Raw genomic sequence first — 25,370 nt, 5'->3', positions numbered from 1 at the left:
AAATGCCAGTGGTAGTTTCATAGGGATTGCATTGAATCTATAGATTGCTTTGGGTAGTAGAGTCATTTTCACAATGTTGATTCTTCCAATCCAAGAACATGGTATATCTCTCCATCTATTTGTATCATCTTTAATTTCTTTCATCAGTGTCTTATAATTTTCTGCATACAGATCTTTTGTGTCCTTAGGTAGGTTTATTCCTAGATATTTTATTCTTTTTGTTGCAATGGTAAATGGGAGTGTTTTCTTGATTTCACTTTCAGATTTTTCATCATTAGTATATAGGAATGCAAGAGATTTCTGTGCATTAATTTTGTATCCTGCCACTTTACCAAATTCATTGATTAGCTCTAGTAGTTTTCTGGTAGCATCTTTAGGGTTCTGTATGTATAGTATCATGTCATCTGCAAACAGTGACAGCTTTACTTCTTCTTTTCCGATTTGGATTCCTTTTATTTCCTTTTCTTCTCTGATTGCTGTGGCTAAAACTTCCAAAACTATGTTGAATAAGAGTGGTGAGAGTGGGCAACCTTGTCTTGTTCCTGATCTTAGTGGAAATGCTTTCAGTTTTTCACCATTGAGGATGATGTTTACTGTGGGCTTGTCATATATGGCCTTTATTATGTTGAGGAAAGTTCCCTCTATGCCTACTTTCTGCAGGGTTTTTATCATAAATGGGTGTTGAATTTTGTCAAAAGCTTTCTCTGCATCTATTGAGATGATCATATGATTTTTCTCCTTCAGTTTGTTAATATGGTTTATCACATTGATAGATTTGCGTATATTGAAGAATCCTTGCATTCCTGGAATAAACCCCACTTGATCATGGTGTATGATCCTTTTAATGTGCTGTTGGATTCTGTTTGCTAGTATTTTGTTGAGGATTTTTGCATCTATGTTCATCAGTGATATTGGCCTGTAGTTTTCTTTCTTTGTGACATCCTTGTCTGGTTTTGGTATCAAGGTGATGGTGGCCTCGTAGAAGGAGTTTGGGAGTGTTCCTCCCTCTGCTATATTTTGGAAGAGTTTGAGAAGGATAGGTGTTAGCTCTTCTCTAAATGTTTGATAGAATTCGCCTGTGAAGCCATCTGGTCCTGGGCTTTTGCTTGTTGGAAGATTTTTAATCACAGTTTCAATTTCAGTGCTTGTGATTGGTCTGTTCATATTGTCTATTTCTTCCTGATTCAGTCTTGGCAGGTTGTGCATTTCTAAGAATTTGTCCATTTCTTCCAGATTGTCCATTTTATTGGCATAGAGTTGCTTGTAGTAATCTCTCATGATCTCTTTTATTTCTGCAGTGTCAGTTGTTACTTCTCCTTTTTCATTTCTAATTCTATTGATCTGAGTCTTCTCCCTTTTTTTCTTGATGAGTCTGGCTAGTGGTTTATCTATTTTGTTTATCTTCTCAAAGAACCACCTTTTAGTTTTATTGATCTTTGCTATTGTTTCCTTCATTTCTTTTTCATTTATTTCTGATCTGATTTTTATGATTTCTTTCCTTCTGCTAGCTTTGGGGTTTTTTTGTTCTTCTTTCTCTAATTGCTTGAGGTGCAAGGTTAGGTTGTTTATTCGAGATGTTTCCTGCTTCTTAAGGTGGGCTTGTATTGCTATAAACTTCCCCCTTAGAACTGCTTTTGCTGCATCCCACAGGTTTTGGGTCGTTGTGTCTCCATTGTCATTTGTTTCTAGGTATTTTTTGATTTCCTCTTTGATTTCTTCAGTGATCACTTCATTATTAAGTAGTGTATTGTTTAGCCTCCATGTGTTTGTATTTTTTACAGATCTTTTCCTGTAATTGATATCTAGTCTCATGGCGTTGTGGTCAGAAAAGATACTTGATACAATTTCAATTTTCTTAAATTTACCAAGGCTTGATTTGTGACCCAAGATATGATCTATCCTGGAGAATGTTCCATGAGCACTTGAGAAAAATGTGTATTCTGTTGTTTTTGGATGGAATGTCCTATAAATATCAATTAACTCCATCTCGTTTAATGTATCATTTAAAGCTTGTGTTTCCTTATTTATTTTCATTTTGGATGATCTGTCCATTGGTGAAAGTGGGGTGTTAAAGTCCCCTACTATGAATGTGTTACTGTCGATTTCCCCTTTTATGGTTGTCAGTATTTGCCTTATGTATTGAGGTGCACCTATGTTGGGTGCATAAATATTTACAATTGTTATATCTTCGTCTTGGATCGATCCCTTGATCATTATGTAGTGTCCTTCTTTGTCTCTTCTAATAGTCTTTGTTTTAAAGTCTATTTTGTCTGATATGAGAATTGCTACTCCAGCTTTCTTTTGGTTTCCATTTGCATGAAATACCTTTTTCCATCCCCTTACTTTCAGTCTGTATGTGTCTCTAGGTCTGAAGTGGGTCTCTTGTAGACAGCAAATATATGGGTCTTGTTTTTGTATCCATTCAGCCAATCTGTGTCTTTTGGTGGGAGCATTTAGTCCATTTACATTTAAGGTAATTATCGATATGTGTGTTCCCATTCCCATTTTCTTAATTGTTTTGGGTTCGTTATTGTAGGTCCTTTCCTTCTTTTATGTTTCTTGCCTAGAGAAGTTCCTTTAGCAGTTGTTGTAGAGCTGGTTTGGTGGTGCTGAACTCTCTCAGCTTTTGCTTGTCTGTAAAGGTTTTAATTTCTCCATCAAATCTGAATGAGATCCTTGCTGGGTAGAGTAATCTTGGTTGCAGGTTTTTCTCCTTCAACACTTTCAATATGTCCTGCCACTCCCTTCTGGCTTGCAGAGTTTCTGCTGAAAGATCAGCTGTTAACCTTATGGGGATTCCCTTGTGTGTTATTTGTTGTTTTTCCCTTGCTGCTTTTAATATGTTTTCTTTGTATTTAATTTTTGACAGTTTGATTAATATGTGTCTTGGCGTATTTCTCCTTGGATTTATCCTGTATGGGACTCTCTGTGCTTCCTGGACTTGATTAACTATTTCCTCTCCCATATTAGGGAAGTTTTCAACTATAATCTCTTCAAATATTTTCTCAGTCCCTTTCTTTTTCTCTTCTTCTTCTGGAACCCCTATAATTCGAATGTTGGTGCGTTTAATGTTGTCCCAGAGGTCTCTGAGACTGTCCTCAGTTCTTTTCATTCTTTTTTCTTTATTCTGCTCTGCAGTAGTCATTTCCACTATTTTATCTTCCAGGTCACTTATCCGTTCTTCTGCCTCAGTTATTCTGCTATTGATCCCATCTAGAGTACTTTTAATTTCATTTATTGTGTTGTTCATTGTTGCTTGTTTCATCTTTAGTTCTTCTAGGTCCTTGTTAACTGATTCTTGCAATTTGTCCATTCTATTGTCCATTCTATCTCCAAGATTTCGGATCAACCTTACTATCATTATTCTGAATTCTCTTTCAGGTAGACTGCCTATTTCCTCTTCATTTGTTAGGTCTGGTGGGTTTTTATCTTGCTCCTTCATCTGCTGTGTGTTTTTCTGTCTTTTCATTTTGCTTATCTTACTGTGTTTGGGGTCTCCTTTTTTTCAGGCTGAAGGTTCGTAGTTCCTGTTATTTTTTGTGTCTGTCCCCAGTGGCTAAGGTTGGTTCAGTGGGTTGTGTAGGCTTCCTGGTGGAGGGTACTAGTGCCTGTGTTCTGGTGGATGAGGCTGGATCTTGTCTTTCTGGTGGGCAGGTCCACGTCTGGTGGTGTGTTTTGGGGCGTCTGTAGACTTATTATGATTTTGGGCAGCCTCTCTGCTAATGGGTGGGGTTGTGTTCCTGTCTTGCTAGTTGTTTGGCATAGGATGTCCAGCACTGTAGCTTGCTGGTCGTTGAGTGAAGCTGGGTGCTGGCGTTGAGATGGAGATCTCTCGGAGATTTTTGCTGTTTGATATTATGTGCAGCTGGGAGGCCTCTTGTGGACCAGTGTCCTGAAGTGGGCTCTCCCACCTCAGAGGCACAGCACTGACTCCTGGCTGCAGCACCAAGAGCCTTTCATCCACAGGGCTCCTTAATTTGGGATGATTCGTTGTCTATTCAGGTATTCCACAGATGCAGGGTATATCAAGTTGATTGTGGAGCTTTAATCCGCTGCTTCTGAGGCTGCTGGGAGAGATTTCCCTTTCTCTTCTTTGTTCTCACAGTTCCCAGGGGCTCAGCTTTGGATTTGGCCCCGCCTGTGCATGTAGGTCGCTGGAGGCCGTCTGTTCTTTGCTCATACAGGACGGGGTTAAAGGAGCCGCTGATTCGGAGGCTCTGGCTCACCCAGGCCGGGGGGTAGGGAGGGTCACGGAGTGCGGGGCGGGCCTGCAGCGGCAGAGGCCGGCGTGACGTTGCAGCCTGAGGCGCGCCGTGCGTTCTCCCGGGGAGCCGTCCCTGGATCCCGGGACCCTGGCAGTGGCGGGCTGCACAGGCTCCCCGGAAGGGCGTGTGGCTAGTGACCTGTGCTCGCACACAGGCCTCCTGGCGGCGGCAGCAGCGGCCCTAGCGTCCCACGTCCGTCTCTGGGCTCCGCACTCCTAGCCGCGGCTCGCGCCCGTCCCCGGAGCTCTCTCAAGCAGCGCTCTCAATCCCCTCTCCTCGCGCACCAGGAAACAAAGAGGGACGTAAAAGTCTCTTGCCTCTTCGGCAGTCCAGACTTCCCCCCGGACTCTCCCCCGGCCAGCCGCGGCGCACCAACGCCCTGCAGGCTGTGTTCACGCCGCCAACCTCTCAGTCATTATTTTTAATAATAGTTCAGCTTGCCTGGATTTTATAATTTTTTCTATAATAGGTTGTCATCCTTCTGTAACTGGCGGTCCAGTGGTCAAGACTCTGTGCTTCCACTGCAGGGGACGTGGGTTCGATCCCTGGTTTGGGAACTAAGATCCCTCCTGCTGTATTTATGAATAAACAAAAATCAGGAGGGACAGTTGAGACACTTGAAAAAGAATTTCAGCCTCTTGTTTTCTAGCTGGTACCATGCCATCACCAGTCCACTCAGCAGGTTACATGCCCCTCCACAGACTGCAAGCACCAGGCAAAACTACGGTGCTGTAGTTCAAGTCCTTTTAAATCAGGTCTCTGAGCACACCCCAGCCTCCAGCATCCTCAGTGGGGTGGCTTTTGTCAAACGGCTGTCTCCATCACAGGAGCCCAGGAAAACACTGTCATATGGCAAGGCTCTTAAGTGGGGGACCTAGATTGTTAGGGAACCTTGGACCGAAACCGCCCGCCACGGCCAGGAGCGATAATAACCGCTTGCACGAGTTGTTTCTCAACAGGAGGCTCCGGTAAGGAAGGCTGTGCTGACCAGCTGTGGTGGTTTTGATTTCTTATTCCTACTTCCAGTTTTGTTTTGCTTTGGGGTATTTTTTTGTTTGCTTGTTTGTTTGTTTTTTGGCTGTTGTTGTTTTGCTTTTGTTTTTGCCACATGGCAGTCATTTCCTTGTCTTTCAATACAGCACTTTTTCCTTTTGAGGACTGACCACTATCCCAATAGGTGACATCTTAGATGGAATATCAATAAGGCTTCCTTCTTCCCTCTAGTCAAGGAATGGGCATGAGATCCAAGCTAAGCTAGTTGGATTCTATATCCCAAAACTGAATCTTCAGCAGAATGATGTAAATACAGAGAAGGTTAGAGATAATTTATCCAAGTGTTGGTGCCCTGAGTTTCTACTCTCTGAACACTCAGAAATTCCCTCATTTATTCCCTCTGTAGGCCTAGTTCTTTAGCTGACATTTCGTCATTCTCTCAGCTACCCCAGAGCCTTCGAGTAAATTCAGATTCCTGTTGCTTGCACCCAAAGAATCCTAACTGATATCTCAAAAAGTCTAGTTAACTGCTCTGCCTCAAGTAGCTACTCAGGGTAGCAGCTGGTGTTTGCAGAATCCACTCTGGCTAGTTCAAACAAAGGATTCTTGAGGGCTCATGGAAACTTTGAGGAGGCGGGAAAAGCATGCCCAAGTTCCTAATGCAGAACTGGCCTGAGGAGGAAGTTACTACCACTAAGGCCAAATGGTGAATGCCAGATATATGGTTTGCAAATATTTTTCCCATTCCTTAGGTTGCCTTTTCACTCTGTGGATTATTTCCTTTGCTGTGTGGAAGCTTTTTGTTTGATGTAGTCCCATTCGTCTAACTTTGCTTTTGTTGCTTGAGCTTTTAGTGTTATATCCAAGAAATCATTGCCAAACCCAATCCAGGAAGTTTCCCCCCATGTCTTCTTTTAGGGGTTTACAGTTCAAAGTCTTATGTTTAAATCTTTAATCCATTTTGAGTTGATTTTGTGTATGGTATAAGATAAGATCCAATTTCATTCTTTTACTTATAGTTATCCAATTTTCTCAACACCATTTTTTGAAAAGACTGAACCATATATCTGATAAGGGATTAATATCCACAATATATAATGAATTCCTACAACTCAATAGCAAAAAAGCCAAATAACCCTATAAAAAATGGGCAAAGGACTTGAATAGCTATTTCTCCAAGGAAGACATACAGATGGCCAACAGGTAGAGAAAAGATATTCAACACCACTAATCATCAGGGAAATGCAAATCAAACCACATGAGTTATCACCTTACATCTGTTAGGATAGCTGTTATAAAGAAACGAAAAAACAACAAAAGATAACAAGTGGCAAGGGTGTAGAGAAATTGGAGCACATATACACTTTTGGTCGGAATGTAGAACAGTGCAGCTGCTATGGGAAATAGTATGGCAGTTCCTCAAAAAATTAAAAATAGAATTACCATATGATCCAGCAATACCACTTCTGAATACATATCCCAAAGAATTGAAATTAGGATCTGGAAGAGATATACACACTCCCATGCTTATTGCAGCATTATTCATAATAGCCAAGATATGGAAACAACATAAATGTCCACTAACAGATGAATGGATAATGCAAGTGTGGCATATATGTACAATGGAATAATATTCACCCACAAAAGAAAGAAACACTGCCATATAGGACAACATAGATGTACCTGAAGGACATTATGCTAAGTGAAATAAGCCCATCACAGAAGGACAAATACTGCATGATTCCCCTTACACTAAAATAGTTAAACTCATAGAAATAGAGTGGTGGTACCAGGCGCTGGGAAAAGGGGAAATGGGAAGTTGTTCAGTGGGTATAAAACTTCAGTTATACGAGATGAATAACTTCTAGAGACTGTTTTACAGCAGCACCAGTAGTTAACAATGCTGTAGTGTGCACTTAAATGTTTGTTTAAAGGGTAGATCTCATGTTAAGTGTTCTTACCACAATAAAAAATAAAACTAGATGCCAGAAATTTATCTTTATTGCACTTGCTACTGCCACAGTCCCAATGCAACTTCTGCATGAGGACTTCAACGTGGCAACCACTAGAAAGCTCCTGTGGCAGCTGCTGCCATCCAAATCTTCTTTACCCGCCAGGACTAGCAAGATGGAGGCTCACACCTCAGGCAGCAACTACTTTATCTGTTTGTCCAATGGGGATTTGAGTACTAATTTATACATGATATGAGAGTGTATATTTCATTGAACAATAAGGTAGAACTGAATTATTCTTACCCTGATTTTTTCATTTTTTAAAAATACTCTCATATCATGGACATTTCCCCCACAATATAAGAAAGCTATTTACAAAATAATGGACAAATATAAAGGGGAGTCACCTTGAATCTGACAGGTGTTCACTAGATCAGCAAATTTTTAATAAATGGATTGATAAAGAATTAAAAACAATAAAAGTGTGGTAGACTGGAGTAATGTCCCCAGTTCTTTATCTCTCCCATATCTACTCCCTTGACCTGGAACTTTGAAGCTCCTCCTCCTACAGTATAAGTCCCTAACCATAGATTTGGGATGCAGCCACATGACTTGTTCTTTCAAGGATATTAGCAGATGTGATAGAAGCAGAGGTGTGAGAGAAACATATGTGACTAGGTTTGCACTCTGGTGTCTTTTGCCATTGCCATGAGAACATAATGGGTCACCCAAGAGGAAGTGAGATACGTGGGCAATCCAGTCAAGGGCAAAGCCGTTCAGGTCAGATCAGTTGTCCCTCAGCTGACCTGGATGTGAATAAATATTTATGGCTCTATGAGATGGAGAGAGATTTGTGTTTTTACATTTTATTGTTACACAGCAATAGCTAACTGCTACAAAGGAGAAAAAGATAAAAATTAGCCAAGATTGACATTTTTTCAGTACCCTCTTTTCTTCCCCAAAACTCTATTAAGGCAGACTTAAAAAGGAAAGTACAAAGTGTGAACAACAGCTCATATGTTGCATGGAAGACAACTTCTGACTGCTAATTTTTAAATTGAGGGCCAACTCTTGACATCATTCATGCTTCACATATGATGCACCTCTCTTTAAAAATAGACAAAGAATACTCTATAGGCAGATCTTCAAAATTTGACTCATTATCTTCTATCTCATCTTCTACTTTGACCCCTGTTAAACTATCTTGTTTTGTCTTGGCCGTCATTCTATATATTTAATCACACCACAAAAACAGAGACAAGTGGGAAAATCATTAAAAATCAGGGTAAGAATAATTCATCTCTACCTTATTGTTCAATAAAATATGGTGACTTAATCCTAGGATTTTTTTAGCGAATGTTATGACTCTCTGAGCTGTGATGGATTATGTCATCTGAAAATGTGCAATGACAGTGTTTCTCCAACACATCTTTATTAAGTGGTACTAGAATAGGGTCTAATTAAGAAGATTTTGAAGTTTTAAATGTCGTCATTAGCACCAGTCACCATATTGTTTGTAGGAAATGCTTTCTGCCCACTGGAGTGTGTCCAGGTAAAAAAATGATCATTAACTATAACCGTTAAGTTATATTCTTTATCCATCTTTTAACATCACTTGGAATTAGAAAATAAGCATGTACAGGTCTCAAAGTCACTTGTGACTGCTCATCAATGTTAAAATGCTGACAGCTGATTGTGACACAGGCATTGTAGAAAGAATATCTTTCTATCCTGTCTTTGATCTTTTGAGGTTTATTTAAGCTCAGGTACAAAGTCTGATAGTGTCTGTAGAAACACTTCTAATTACTAATTAATATTTCTGGAAGAACTTTGTCAGACATTATAGGAGATATAGAAAATTAATAGTTGTGTTCCCTATGCCAAAGGAGTTTATAATTTGGTGAGGGAAGCAAGATCAAAATACATAGAAGGTTAAATTGGAACGTGGCCACAATCCTTGAAATGTCAAAGGTCAGTTTACGAGTAGGAACAAATTTTAGGACGTAGATCACTAGTCCTGTGGGTTCAGATAAAGGAAGGGGCACTGAGCATTTGGATGACATGGGAAGACATCCTGGAAGAGAAGAACTGACACTGAAACTTGAAAGTTGAGTAGGATTTACTAGGTAAGGAGTAGGCAACAAATAATGCAGTTGAGAAATGGCCTGTGCTTACTCTATAAAATAGTTTTATGACTACCTGAAAAGCATAGGAAAATTATTTAGGTTAAGACAAGTTGCACTAGTAATTTAATAAAATCTATACTTATCATTTCAAATGTTTATCATTCCATTACTTTTTTTTAAACATCTTTATTGGAGTATAATTGCTTTACAATAGTGTGTTAGTTTCTGCTTTATAATGAGGTGAATCAGCTCTACATATACATATATCCCCATATCTCCTCCCTCTGGCGTCTCCCTCCCACCCTCCCTATCCCACCCCTCTAGGTGGTCGCAAAGCACTGGTGATCTCCCTGTGCTATGCGGCTGCTTCCCACTAGCTATCTGTTTTACATTTGGTAGTATATATCATTCCATTACCTTTTATATTATTTGTGTTGTTTTCCTAGGGCGGTCATACAAAATATGCAGACTAGGGGGCTTTAAGAAGAGGAATTTATTTTCTCACCGTTCTGGAGGCTAGAAGTTCAAGATCAGATCACGGTGCCAGCAGATGTGGTTTCTTCTGAGGCATCTCTGCTTGGCTTGCGGATGGCTGCATTCTTGCTGTGTCTTCACGTGGTTGTCTCTTTGTGCATGCACACCACTAGTGTCTCTGTGTGTTCAAATTTCCTCTTATAAGGACATCAGTTAAATTGGATTGGGGGCTACCCTAAGGCCTAATTTTAACTTAATCACCTCTTTAAGGCCCTGTCTTCAAATACAGTCACATTCTGAGGTACTGGGATTTTGGGCTTCAACATATGAATTTTGGGGGGCACAGTTCAATCAATGACACTTTTTATCATTGATTACCAATCACATGTTTACAACTGGAGAAAAGAATAGCATTTTCTCCCATGAATCAAGACTACCAACGGGTGTCACCCCCACCCCCTCCTCTCCAGGACCACCTGTCACTAAAGCCCTGTCTCTTCATCTCATTCTTCCTCTGCCCACTTCAGTCCCAATCACTCTAGGCTTTTCTGCCACTAATTCCTTTATCAGAAAGCTACTCCGCCTGACTATCATACCTAAGCCTTCCACTAACTGCTAGACCATTGCTGTACACTGCAGTCTCCCATGGATCTTTAAAACTTGTGCCATTCCATCCACAGACAGTTTGTTTTAACTGGTATAGGGAGAGTTTTTTAAAGTTCCTCAGGTGATTCTAATGTGCAGCAAGGTTTAGGAACCCCTGATACAAGAGAAAGGAAAAGCCACTTTGCCAGCTATGGACAGTATTTGGGGTGTGAGGGTGAGGGGTACAATCATAGTCCTGGGCCTGATGGAGTATAGTTTATAATCATAAGAAATGATCCTACTCAAATAAATAGCATTGAACCAAAGGCGATAGCTGTTCAGAACGTTCCAAAGGCACCAAATAGATGCTGTTACCCCAAGGGAAGTGGCTAACGGTACTTTGTATTATTTCATAAAGACATAGATAACATTTGGAAATATTGATTTCTATGTACCTCTCCCCCTCCAATAACCTTCCCTAGTCAGAAAATTCTAGAATTGTTAGAGCAGGAAGACAGTGTTTAGATTCCTTTTGACTCCCAAACTATGCTCTTGGAAATCAAGAGCTTTGACTTTCTACCATAATAAAGAGGGAGAAGCCGAAACAGAGTCCATAGACTTCCTTGCCCTTGGAGCCAAACCATATAAACAGATCATCTCACTGCTGTTGAGCAAAGGCCTTCAAAGGATCATGGCCATGGCTGACTTCATCCAGCAGGACACCTTCCATGCCCTGAGCCTCTCTTCACAGGTGTTAACATGCCCCTGTCAAGTATTAACATACCCTTTACTAATGGCCCTGGACACTTAGAAGCCTCTCCCAAAACAGAGTGGCTGACCCTCATGGGAAGAGTGTTGGTGTCCCAAAGAGAGTGAGTTCGGGACAGTCAGTGAGGAAATGACTTTTTAAAAAAAGCCAGAGGAAACTGATCCTGAAACAGCAGAGTCATTTTAAACAAGCACACATCAGGTATTTTCACAAGAGTCTTTGTGCTTTTGTGTTAAATTCCGTGAGCTACAGCATGATACAGGAAAAAATAGGTGTCTCAGTTATAGTCCCGAATTAATGTTAAACGTAATCAGATTGCCAGTTACTCTAAATTATAAAAGCTGTTTAGGTACACTTTTCCCAGGGCATTCAGAGGTTTCAAGGCATTCTGCTATGATGGAGGTAATAAAGGGCAAGTACTGAAAGCTTAAACAGGAGAAATATTATTGGTGGGATTATTTCTGTATGTCAGAACTGGTCCATGTGCAGGATGAGGACAGACTGCTCAAGTAAACCTGAGAATCTATGTGCACGAAAAAGAAAAATGGAATAATGTATTTTAATGTTTGAATTTTACATTTTTTATAAAGCTGGTGAATATCAGCCCTCATGTTGTCTTTTTGCTAATTTCCAAACTGACAGTGGATTGTGTATGTCTGGTATTCAAGAAACCTAAAGGGACTCAGCAACAATATTAGCAGAAATATTACAGTTAATAAGACGATAGTGATGGGAAGAGAAAAAAATTGAAGATCATTATAAAATAGAGGTTCACAAAAGTCATACCGTCAAACAAACCATTCTAATCGTATTGCTAGCTTTCTATTTCTTATGCCCTACCTTGCTGGGGCCACATTGCTATTTTTCAGGGGAAAACTCTCCCTGGGCTAGATTTTATCCTCATTTCTTCTTGGAAATACCTTGACACACTTCTATTCAAGTAGGAATATACGTAAGTGCACAGGTTGGTCATTATGTTGAAAATCCTGAATTCAAAGTCATAATGACAAATTTAACTTTGAGGTGTACCTAGTGCTTTTAAAATTTTTACTAAGAATAGCACTTCTGCCTGGTCCACTTCATTCAGGAAAACACCAGTGTCTTCATCTCCACTGCTCAGAACTAACTGCATTGCTACAAGTCCAACTTAGCACTGATTTATGCCTCAAACGTGCAGAACCTCCATTTATTTCTGCCTTGAATTTATAGAGCTATAATGTGGTGTCCACAGATCAAGCTCCTCAAAGATCTCTCAACGCTCTGAATCTTTTCATAACAATCTTTATCTTCCTTTAACTCAGAATGCTCACGTGTTGCACTTTGAGGACGGTTATCATTTGCCCTCCAGAGATCAGACCCTTGACACATTATTTATTTGTTCCTAATACAGTTTTCTTCATTTTCCCAAATTCAAAGGTTGTTCTTTCTATTATAATTCAAACATCCTTCCTGGAAAAGATTTGACAAATCACAGCAAAGCCTTCACCTCATACCTTCTGAGAAGAGACCAGTACAGAACGCACCACTTTCTCTGAATAGTAAACGAGTTCGGATTTTCTGCTGCTAGTTTTTGTTTCATCTTGAGGGAAACTTTGTACATCCACTTAAGATATTCGGTATAAATGGCCCCCTGGCAGCTATAGATTGTACTGTCACTACATTAACCTTGAAACCTACCTAGCTATCAGGAAATAGCTTGCATCTGGAGATAGCACCTGTTAGACATTGGGTACTAAGGATCCCTTACAAATCAATACATTCTGTTTTGGAGAGAGTTTTGACATTTCTGAATAACCTGCTCCGTGCTTTTCTTTCGTGAACTCATTTGTAATAAAAGTGCCATCACATTACATAGTTCGTGTATTATTTGGCCAAATCAATTTTCTAGTCAATTAAGCTAAATGGTAATCTAGTATTGCTTCGGCACAATGTTGAATTTCGCTCTGAAAAGTGTTTTTTATTTCCTTCCCTGTCTTAGCTGCCTTTGAGAAAACATCAAGGTATTCCTTGATGATGAAGGGCATTTCCTTCCATCTTCCATTTTGCTTTGGTCTAACTTGCAAACTCCTACCGTAATTCAAGAGCAATGTGAACTATCGCCTCCTGTTTAATGCCATCCCTGACAGAGCCTACAGGCAATCTGTACTCTATTTTTCTGCCATGTAGAGTATTATTTTTCTGCATTCCCATATTACCTTATATGTTTTCGTTGTTATCATTTTGTTCTCCAGATTGTAAGGTTAGGAGAGGCTATTCAATGGTAGCAAATAACCCCCTAAATCTCGCTGGTATAACACAACGAAAGGTTTTTAGGGTTTTTTTTGCCTCACAGTCTGATAGATGTGGGGTGATCTTCCTCCGTCTGGTAGCTCTATTGTCTGTAGCTCACAAGGGAGAAGAGAAATCTGAAAGGTCTTGAGGGAGGTCTTTAAGGGCCAGGACTAGAAGCTGCCTACATCACTCTACCCACATTCTGTTGACCAAAAGTCATTCCCATTGCCACATATAACCATGAGAGAGCCTGAGAAATGTCATCTTTCTGTGGGTCCAGCAAGGGGAAATGGTATAGTGAATATATAGCATTTTTTGTGACACAAGGTCCTTTTATGTTTTCATCCTCCTCTCTAGTTTCTAAGATTGTATTTGACACATAGTGGGTACTCAATACATGTCTATGAGGAAAGGACTTTTTAAAAAATAAGTTTTTTTGTGGATACCATTTGGCAATGTCCTATCAGTGTTGGAAAGATGTGGTTAAATGATTTTTTTCCTGTTAATTAATATCTAAGGATTTAATGCTGCTTCAGTTTGAAGTCATTTTCTTAGAATAAAAACATAATTTCCATTAAGGTAAGAGGAAATCAGTTTAGAACCTTTTTTTTTTTTTTTTTTAAATCAAAGGCAACCAAAAAGAAAAGGTTGGCTACTGTACATATGCTATCCCTACTTGGCCTGTTTCCTTATGGGTGAATTTATGTTGAATCTAAATGGATCACATCCCCCTTTTTTTTTTTTTACTAATATTAGTTTGGTGTGAAATGTTACTTGCTCTCATTACGAACAAAACGATTGTTGCTCAAATTATAAATTCATATTTTACACTTACTAAATGAGTAGGAAATGGCATTTTATCATGAAATAGAAGCAATAATTTGTTTTGAAAGTACACTTTTCTCCTATCAATCCACATGTATTACACTTGATTTTTTCCTTATGTATCTGAATGTCAATTGTTTATACAGTTCCAAATATACCTTGAACTTAAATTTCCTGTCTTGGATTTTATAGTTCCCAGATCAAATATCCTCTGACTATAATTCCTGAGTTCAAATACTCAAGAAACTAAATATGATTGGCTCAGCTTGAGTCAAAAGTTCATTGAGGTGGGAGAAGGGAGGTGAGGAAATAAGGAGGTGGGAGGTGGGGAAAGATGGCTGCTTCATCTGGAGCTGTTGTTGAGGGGTCCTTGTTGAGCCAAATTACTCTGGCTCTTTCGTCACTCGTCTTTTTTATTGAAGTAGAGTTGATTTACAATGTTGTGTTAGTTCGAGGTGTACAGCAAAGTGATTCAGTTATTTATTTATATATATGTTTAACATAAACATTTAATTATATAATCTGAATATATATTTCAAATTCTTTTCCCTTATAGCTTATTACAAAATATTGAGTATAGTTCTCTGTGCTATACAGTAGGTCCTTGTTGGTTATCTGTTTTATATATAGTTCTGTGTATATGTTAATCCCAAACTTTTAATTTATCCATCTCCTGCCTTTGGTACCCACAAGTATGTTTTCTATGTCTGTGGGTCTACTTCTGTTTTGTATATAAGTTAATTTGTATCATGTTTTTTAGATTCCACATATAAGTGATGTATACGATATTTGTCCTTCTGTCAGGCTTACTTCGCTTAGTATGATAATCCCTAGGTCCATCCATGTTCCTGTAAATGGCATTATTTCATTCTTTCTTTATGGCTGAGTAATATTCCATTGTATAAATATACCACATCTTCTTTATCCCTTCATCTGTTCATAGAAGGTTGCTTCCATGTCTTGGCTATTGTAAATAGTGCTGCAGTGAACATTGGGGTGCATGTGTCTTTTTGAATTATGGTTTTCCTGGGCATATATGCCCAGGAATGGGGTTGCTGGGTCATATGATAGTTCTATTTTTAGTTTTTTAAGGAACCTCTGTACTGTTCTCCACAGTGGCTGCACCAATTTACGTTCCTCCCAACAGCATAGGAGGGTCCCCTTTTCTCCACACCCTCTCCAGCATTTATAGTTTGTAGACTTTTTGATGATGGCCATTCTGACTGGGGTGAAGTTCTACCTCATTTTAGTTTCGATTTGCTGAGCATCTTTTCATGTGCCTTTGGCCATCTGTATGTCTTCTTTGGAGAAATGTGAGTGATCGATCTGCCAATCTTTTGATTGGGTTGTTTGTTTTTTGGATTCTTGTGCCACTTGTGAGGGTCTCCTCTTCATCCTTCTATTCTTGATTTTTAGTAGTTGGATAATGTTGCCAAACCTTTTTCTACTTCCTCCCCATTCCACCTCTCTCCCCGACCGTCTAGAAAGTCCTTGGAAACATTTATCTTGGACCCTCCAGGCAAGCAGGCCAGGTGGAAAAATTTAAAAAGCAGAATTGAACAAAGCCCTCCAGTGGCAGAAAAGATTCAAATTATACCCAACAGGCCAGTCTAGGCCCTGTTTCCTTTCAAAATTAAGTGCAATACATTTCCTTATACTTAGCTTGTTAAATATAAATAAAATGAAATTGGAGGCAGGTAGAAAATGTTTCATATTAAAAAGCCTGGGTATTTAATGACCTCGAAAATGACTTTTTGAAGATTATTGGCAAGATGACAAATGGTTGAAGAGTTTTTTCTTTAAACTGTATCAGTGGCTGACTTCTATTTTTCTCAGCATTGACTTCTTCATTTTCTTCTTTTCTTTGTTTTCCATTCACTCCTGTCTGCCTTCTTATTCAAATCCCAAACTGGTAAACATTCAGAAGTGATCCTGATAAAATTAGATGATGGCCATGTAAAAGGATATTAGCAATTCTGCTCTGTAAACATATAGCCATTTCCCTGCAGGGTCTATTACGTTCCTTCCTCCTGGAGTAGTTTTTGGGCAAAAATGTGTACCTGAAAGGCATGAAGCAAAAGCTCATCTGTAGAATTGGCTTCAATGGCAAGGCTTTGGCTGTGTCCCAATTCACTGTCTTGAAATCTGGACTAGCTCGGGTTTGTCTTGCTTTTCTGAATACACAAAATGCTTAACACGGTTGTGAGTGCAAATCATATTAAAGAAGCTAGAGCAGTGTTGCAAGATGAGTGGAACTGCCATCGTGAGAACCTGTGATAGCTCAGAATCCGCAAAATGCTATTTCAGTATTATCGGTAGAAACACTGCTAAATTTCCATCAGAGTCAGAAAAATACCTGAAACTGAATCTGTCGAATCTGAGAAAGGGAGTTTAAGAGGCATAGCTGATCAAGCAAAGGTGAGTCAGGAAAGTGAGTGATCGATCTAAAACGCACGCCTGCCCATGCTTTTCTGGGGCTTAAAAAACTTCAGTGGTTGCCCATCACTTACAGAATAAAATCTAATTTGCTTAGCATGATACATAAGGCCCTCCAGGATCTGACCCTTATACCTACTTCTTGCTTCATCTGTTGCCATTCCCACCTTGTCATGTGTGATACTAAGGCCACGGAGAACTTGCATTTATTTCTCACCCCTGCCAGTTGCCATCCCCAATGTCTCTCCAACACACACCATTCAGATTCAGGGCTCTGAACCTTTGGTCATAATTTTTCCTCCGCCTGCAGTGCCCTTTTCAACTTACTCTGTCACCACCCATCTTGGCCATCCCTAGCTCAGTATTTCATCCTCCAAGATACTCATGATTCAAATAATCTATTCCTGATGCTCCCCTAAGCACCAGGGGAATCCCTCTTGGCCCTTAAAATATTATCATGAAGTATCACTACGTGCCCATCTTCTACACTAAACTGTGCAGGTGAAGAAAAAAGACTCGTTGAATACAGTTTCACTGAGTAGAAAACTGCAGGATTTTCTAATAAGGTTTTCAAGAGTCAGTGTCATTTCCTTTATAGAATTCCCAGGAACTGAGGTATCCTTTACTCATTCACATTCTCCTAGAAAGACATCCGTTTTCCACGTAGCTTTCTTCAGGGGGCCCATTTAGTTAAACAACGAGGAGATCTCCTTTGTAAAAATCAGATGTGGTGAAGGCAAATAGGCAAAGCTTGTGTTGGTAATGTTTCCTCAAAACGGTAAATAATAAGAGTTTTCTGCTCCAACTTTAGAAATGGAAGCTCACAGTCAGAAAATACTGTTTACACTTGTCATAATTACGCAGCCAGGACCTGGTGTTCCCAGAAGGATACACTGAACAAATTGCACATAATACACACAAACATTCTGAAAACGCTGCGTATTTAGAACAGAAACACATTTATGTCTCAGAGTGATGCCAGCGAGTTCTATGGTGTTTTTTTGTTAAGCGTAATTGCAGTTCTTCACAAAAAGCCTGGAGAAGGGGAACAAATGCTTGGCATATTTCCTTTGGTCTTTCAGTGTGTGAGTAATTTATTTGTTTGCCACTGAGAAGCGCTGTGTTTCTCCTGCTGGGCACCAAGGCAGTGTGATAGGTACTACGATTTGGGTCGCGTTTTTTTGTACTCAGGCTCATGGATTGACAACGTTGGAGTCAGTGTTCTAAGTCCACATTTTATGTTGTTGGGAGTTGGCACTGTTTCCTGTGCCCTCGCGTCCCGTTCCAACAGTGCCCGGGTGCAATTTGTCACAAAGAAGTCGTCCTCCGGCGAAGGCCAGGGATGCAATGGAGTCACACACGGGAGAGCCCGAGTGAGAATCGCTCAGAAGCAAATACGCTTCTGAAGATGAGGGTAGTGCTTTTTTTTTTCCAAAAAGGGAGGGAATTTAAGCTTGTGAGCTTTCTTGAATCATATATTATAAGCTGTAGTTTATGAATATGCATTACATTACCTCTTTTGAACTTCCTCGGAACAAATTCTCATAAATAAACAAGGAATGTACCATACTAACTGACAGAGTCATTTAAACTAGATGTATTGTGCTAATGGAGTGAAAAGAATAAAAATTTTCAAGGGCTTCAACCCTCAATTTTAATACATTTCATGGAAATCGGAACAAGCCCTAATTGCTAATTCATCTGAAATTATTAAAAAGAGATTTCAATTACATACCACCATTGAATTTTGATGTACCAAATTAAATTAGGGCACTAGATTGTATCTTTTCTTAAATCCAGACCTATTTAAAAACCTTTTCCTGTAAATTCTGAAAAGGAACTTTGTGTTCAGTTATGTTGCTTAAAAAAAAAAAAAAATCACAGCGTTAGTACAAAATAGTAGGTTAAATCTCTTAGTGAAGATTTTTAATGACATTTCAGTGTTCCTCTTATAATTACTCTTCATCTAAGATATCCCATAATGATGTTGGACACTCTGGGCTCAGGCTCACTGGCTTGCTTCATTAGCATGTCATTCCCATTCCACATCACAAGATTTAATTGTAATGCCGGATATGCACAGCTCTCCACGGAAGTCTAATCAAAGTGGATTCACTTGTATTATTAATATCAAAAATCAGTCCACTTGCTATTTTTATAAATAAAAGAATCCAGATACATAAATCAGCTGTCATTTATTAGCATGTTACTGGCATATCTGCCAGACATGTGAGCGGCCCTATCACAGTTCCTTAGGATTATTTTCATCAAGATTAAAACCCTTCTACATTAAATATACATACTAATTCCTCCATAAAGTAATCAGATTACAGACCAGGTGACATTGTGTGCTGGAATTCAAATGCTTTGCAGTAATGAGCTGAAAGGTGTGCTTGGAGTCAGGCATGGGAAAGGCACGGGAAAAAGAAGACTTTGGTCTTAAATTCGGGTTTGCATGTCAGCTGCTTTATTGTTTTGCTAACTTCTACTGACTTGTTTATTTTTTATAAGTAAAGGACTCAGACAAGCATCCATGATACTTGGCATCCCCTGGTGCCAATCATTTATACTGTCAGACGCTACCTGCTTCTAGTTTATTAGCTTATCCTGTCTTCTTTGTCCGAGTATCATCTAAAGACAAGGCGAGGAAGTATTTCCTGAGGTCGAGTGGTACTCAAAGATCAAGGCCTAAGGACATCTTTGCTGTCCAATGGGAGTGTTTTATCTCCTTACATTATCTACCTGTCTCTTCTTAAGATTTCATTCCTTACAAAAATTCAGTAAAACACAAATAATACACCAGTACACAGCATAGTGACTCTTATATTCGTGAAAAGGATTATAGAATGATACCTTGAAAGTGAAATAAAAAATGGTTACAGATTGGGTCAAAGCATGTTTTTACTCCTCATGGCACTTGGAAGCATCAGTTTGAAAACCCCCTTTTGGTCTCATGGATAAAAATTCAAAAGCATGTGGACAGTACCTTGATTTTCCACTTCATTTCAAAATATTTTTCTTGGCATGTTTTGCAAACGGGAATCTCCAGATTGCTTTACACACACACACACACACACACACACACACACACACACACACACACACACACACACACACACACACACACACACACACACACACACACACACACACACACACACACACACACACACACACACACACCATGTATACACTCACACCATACACACCCCAACAATTGATCTACAACTTGGAAAGAAGTTGAACATTTGGTGCTAGACTACCCTAGAGTTTAGAAATATACTCAATTCCCTTGAAACCTTGGCATTGTTGCCCTTGTATGTGTGTGTGGTTTTTGTTTTCGTTTCTAATACTGGACTACTTTTACTCTATTACACAGTAATAAAAGACATATCCGACGTGCTGATGATTTTCAAATACCTTTTTATATAATCACAAACACTACATATTCATTGCACATTTTTACGTTCCTCTTTTTGATTAGATAATAGGTGCTTTCATTAGGTCGATTTTTGGTGCAAAAATTGCATCTGAACATACATTGTCCCACCTGCCCAGCAGATCTGTGGTGAGGATGAAGTGACATTATATGCGAAAAGGAAACTTTTAAGGTGTAAAGTTCTTAACAAGTAATATTGTGATCTGCATAATAAAAAGATGTTCTCCTTCATCATTTGTGACCCATTTAAACAGAGCATCTTTACCATGTTGTGATGTTAAACGGGACAGCTTTAAAGCGATCCATCCTAAATACCCAGCCAATTAAAGTACTACGTTGCTAACAAGAAATATATATACACATATACACACACATGCACACACACACGAATATGCCACTGCGTGCAGCTTTTGAGGCTCCAGTTCATTATTCAATAAGAATTCATTTGCCCTCATGTGTTGATGACTCTTTTTTTCAGAAACTATATTCCACAGCTAGGCTAATCAAACTGTGTACAGTTCATTGGGAAGAATTTCTCATCTAATTCCTTTAACTGTTTGGAGACAGAAAGTGGGCCTGTCCTTTGTAGAATAAAAAGTAAACAGCAGCTCCCATTGTATGATAAGCAAATAGAAAGGCTAACAGCTAATATGCTGATTCAATAACCATTTCTATATTATCCTTTTAACTTACAGACATCCTCAGTGTAGTTTAAATTATTTTCATCAGCCACTCGGACGTGGCTCAGAAAAGCAATAGGAAAAGAAGACCAAGAAACAACTTTGGTATTATTTATAAAGAATGAATTATTTTATGCTGATTCTCTATAAATGGCCTAGAGTTTAAGAGGGTAGGTTGATGGCGATTCTAGCAACTCTGTAAAGGACATAAAACTTAACAGCGGTGGAATAAACATCAAAGAAGAAAGACAGCCAGCCTTTCTATGCTCATCCTACATTTATATTTGGGAGCAAACATGAACCTTATTGGAAAAGTGGACCACCACCTCGCCCAAGAAATATGTATACTGTTGATATATATTCACTCCCGTGCTCATCTTGGCTTAGTTCAACGTCTCTAATGGAAATTAAAAAGAGAGGCATTTCTTTTGTTGTTGTTATCACCTTTCAAAAATTAAAATCCTTTGGTATACATTAAAATGTATACTAAGTAATATACTTCTGTGGCAATATACAAGATATAAATTGAGTTGTATTTATCTAGAGGGTTTTTGTCAGAATATTGAACAGGTAACATTGGCCCACGTTATCGAGCCATCCTTGGCTACATTGTTGAGGCAGAAATGAAAAGGAGCAGTGAGTAGAGTATCATCAATGCATCATTTTTATCATAAGCGTTACCAGATGGGGCCAGAGGATACAGTGCCTGCTAAGAGTCAGCATTTGCAAGATAAACCTTTCTCACCAACAGTGGAATCCTCTTAGTGTACAGACTTATCCACTCATTTCTATTTATGGTACTCCCAAAACAATCAGAAAGAAGTGGGAGAATTAATTTCTGAGATTCCCCAAATATTTGAACGACTATCACGATCAAGGCTGCTCCATACCTTCTACTGCAAACTTTAGGTAGGTTAGCAGAATGTGTCTCCACTCCCAGAAGGTGCAGCTGGACATGACTGCTGGCAACCAGATGGCCTATTGTGAAGAAAAATAAACCTTTACTTCCTGGTGAGGGAAGTTCCATAGCCCAACTGTGGGCAGCCCTGGATGAACTCACTGCAGGAGATTATGGGCAGCTATTTCAAGTGGAAGTATAGGTGTCTATGCTAGAAGGCCATATGTGTTCTGAAAAACCTTGGGGTCTGCAGAATCTTGCCATAAAGGTAAAGGGGATTATGGGAAAAATAGGATTAGGGCAGACCCTCAAATCACAGGCTTAATAAGCAGAGCACCAATAGCAAAACCAAAATGACAAAATCCTAATAAAAATTCTAGCATAGTTGAATCTCTCTTAGCATTTACACCAAGCATCATAGCCAATCAGTTATTTATACTCTTAAAATGTTAAGCTTTTGCTTTCTCGCCAGGAAGCTTGTTTTGGAGGACATTTGCTTTTAAGTGAGACTATTTTCATTAAAATCTGATTCAGGGTTTGAACTTCTTTGTAAATCAATTGTTTTATTATAAGGAAGAAGCTACGGCTTCATCACCTGCACTGTGGCTTTGCCAGTTGCTTAGAATGAGGAAAGCCTCAAAATTCTTGAAGCCATGAAAACAGTAACTACTTGTCACATTTGTAGTTTTCCAGCTTTTTCCTTAAAATCTTTAAAAATTGCTAAGACTTTCTATTTGGTTGTATCAAAGTTTGTCTGTGAATTCTTCAAAATATTGTGCTGGGGGAAATGTACCAACACACTTTCTGAGTTAGATTGTCTCTGTTCCTCTATTCATCTTTTGTGCAGAAGATAATTCATGTTAATTCACATAAAGAACAAAGAAACTTACCTTGTAGCCAGTTGTGCCTGGACCACCCATCCCTGGCAGAATGCAGTATTTACCTGGTTTTTTAATCAAAGACCACCCTCTTTGGGGGGCATTTTGTTCAAATACTTTAGCATATATGTCAATTATGTATTATTTAACTCGGTGTTTTGTAAAACATTGAAAAGTTCAGAGACATGTTACTAAGACCTCATTATTTTATCAATATTCTGATAAAACCGTATTAAGAATATTTTCTCTAGGATCCTAAATAACTTTAGGGTCCTAAATAACTTTATAGTCCTAAATAACTCTTCAGATTACATAAATCTGCCTGGTGTTCTCAAGATAATAATGCACTTTGAAGAGTTGTTTAAATTGTACTTTCTGTGGGAAGAGGAGCCCTGAATTTTATTCCTCCACACTGTGTTTGTCAGAATCAGCAAGGTAGTGTAGTTGTTTATCAAGGGAACCTTCTTGACTAGCCAAACTGGGGGGAAGGAGGAGTGATTGCCTCCTCCGTTTACTTCTCTCCCTTATGAGAATTAACTTAGATATGAAGTCATCAGGGAATCCAAGACAAAAATTAGGCATAGATGTAAGCCCATTTTGCCCATAAGTTCCTTCGTGCTTACATCAAACAATATTGACTCTGAGTTCCTAACATACATGTCCTGTTTGCCCTGAACTTCACCCAGAGCCTCTGAACTGAGGATTTTCACCTGAGTCACTTGTTTTATAATTACTAGAAAATATGCGTTCAGAGATGATAATGGTAGGAAGTGATCAAACCCAGTGGTGGAGGAAAAAAAAAACATCAAAAATAATCATACACCACCAGAAGGATTTTAAAATAGCCAATTATTCTCTAACAATTTCTAATTTCTATATTTCAAAGACTATATTACTTGCATTTTGTGCTAAATTGGCAAATTTTTAATGTTCAGTCCAAGATCAACCACTTAAAGTGCTAAAAAGCATTAATTTTACAGAAAGGCCATTCACTGGTTGGTTCATTCATTCATTCTGCAAATATTTGTGATTCCAAATATCTCTTCCCTTGAGAGCTTCCACATAAGGAGTAATAGACCTGGGGCACCCACCCTAGCCTTTCCCCAAACAAAGTCCTAAAAAGAGTACCTTACATGTGACCAAAAGACAAAGTTCAGTTGCATTTATCGAATTTCCTTTGTTGTATTCTTTCTCCCACTCCATTTCTCCCTTTTCTACAAATGCTGCCAAAAATAGATTCTTGAAGAATCCTTGCTAGCACCATGAGAAATGAATGCTTTGTCGAGGATGTCTTCAACTGATGCTCCTTGGGTTTCTGTCATTGCAGCTCCAGTGAGGTGCTGAGCTGTGTGCAGATCAGAGGAAAACGGTGTCCTCCCAACTCTGGACCACACGTGGTCTCAGGGTCCCAGAAGCAGCAATCTTTACTCCCAGGCTCTTCCTAGGTCTTCCTGAGGCCCATCTGCTTCTGAATCTGAAAACTTTTCTCAAGGAGGGTGAAAATTAGTCCATAGGTGCTTGGAAATGTGTAATGCCTTTGCATCTCCCTCTACTTCTACTTCTCTTCACGTCTACCACAAAAATTTTTATTCTTTCCCCCTACAATTAAAAGTAGTCTCTTTTCATGAAAGTGGAAACAAAATAGTCAGAATGGGAGGGGTGATGGTGGTGGTGCAGTGTTGTATACAATAACAGATTTTTTTTTAAACATCTTTATTGGAGTATAATTGCTTTACAATGGTGTGTTAGTTTCTGCTTTATAACAAAGTGAATCAGCTATACATATACATATATCCCCATATCTCCTCCCTCTTGCATCTCCCTCCCACCCTCCCTATCCCACCGCTCTAGGTGGTCAAAAAGCACTGAGCTGATCTCCCTGTGCTATGCAGCTGCTTCCCACTAGCTAACCATTTTACATTTGGTAGTATATATGTCCATGCCACTCTCTCACTTCATCCCAGCTTACTCTTCCCCCTCCCCGTGTCCTCAAGTCCATTCTCTACATCTGCATCTTTATTCCTGTCCTGCTCCTAGGTTCTTCAGAACCATTTTTTTTTTTTTTTTAGATTCCATATATATGTGTTAGCATACGGTATTTGTTTTTCTCTTTCTGACTTACTTCACTGTGTATGACAGTCTCTAGGTCCACCCACCTCACTACAAATAACTCAGTTTCGTTTCTTTTATGGCTGAGTAATATTCCATTGTATATATGTGCCACATCTTCTTTATACTTTCATCTGTCGATGGACACTTAGGTTGCTTCCATGTCCTGGCTATTGTAAGTAGAGCTGCAGTGAACACTGTGTTACATGACTCTTTTTGAATTATGGCTTTCTCAGGGTATATGCCCAGTAGAGGGATTGCTGAGTCATATGGTAGTTCTATTTTTAGTTTTTTAAGGAACCTCCATACTGTTCTCCACAGTGGCTCTACCAATTCACATTCCCACCACAGCGCAAGAGGGTTCTCTTTTCTCCACACCCTCTCCAGCATTTATTGTTTGTAGATTTTTTGATGATGGCTATTCTGACCAGTGTGAGGTGACACCTCATTGTAGTTTTGATTTGAATTTCTCTAATGATTAGTGATGTTGAGCATTCTTTCATGTGTTTGTTGGCAATCTGTATATCTTCTTTGGAGAAATATCTATTTAGGTCTTTTGCCCATTTTTGGATTGGATTGTTTGTTTTGTTGATACTGAGCTGAATGAGCTGCTTGTATATTTTGGAGATAAATCCTTTGCCCTTTGCTTCATTTGCAAATATTTTCTTCC

Source organism: Grampus griseus, assembly GCF_964374135.1.
Source record: "Grampus griseus genome assembly, chromosome: 9".
NCBI lineage: Eukaryota > Metazoa > Chordata > Mammalia > Artiodactyla > Delphinidae > Grampus > Grampus griseus.
Note: the sequence above shows the minus strand (reverse complement) of the source record.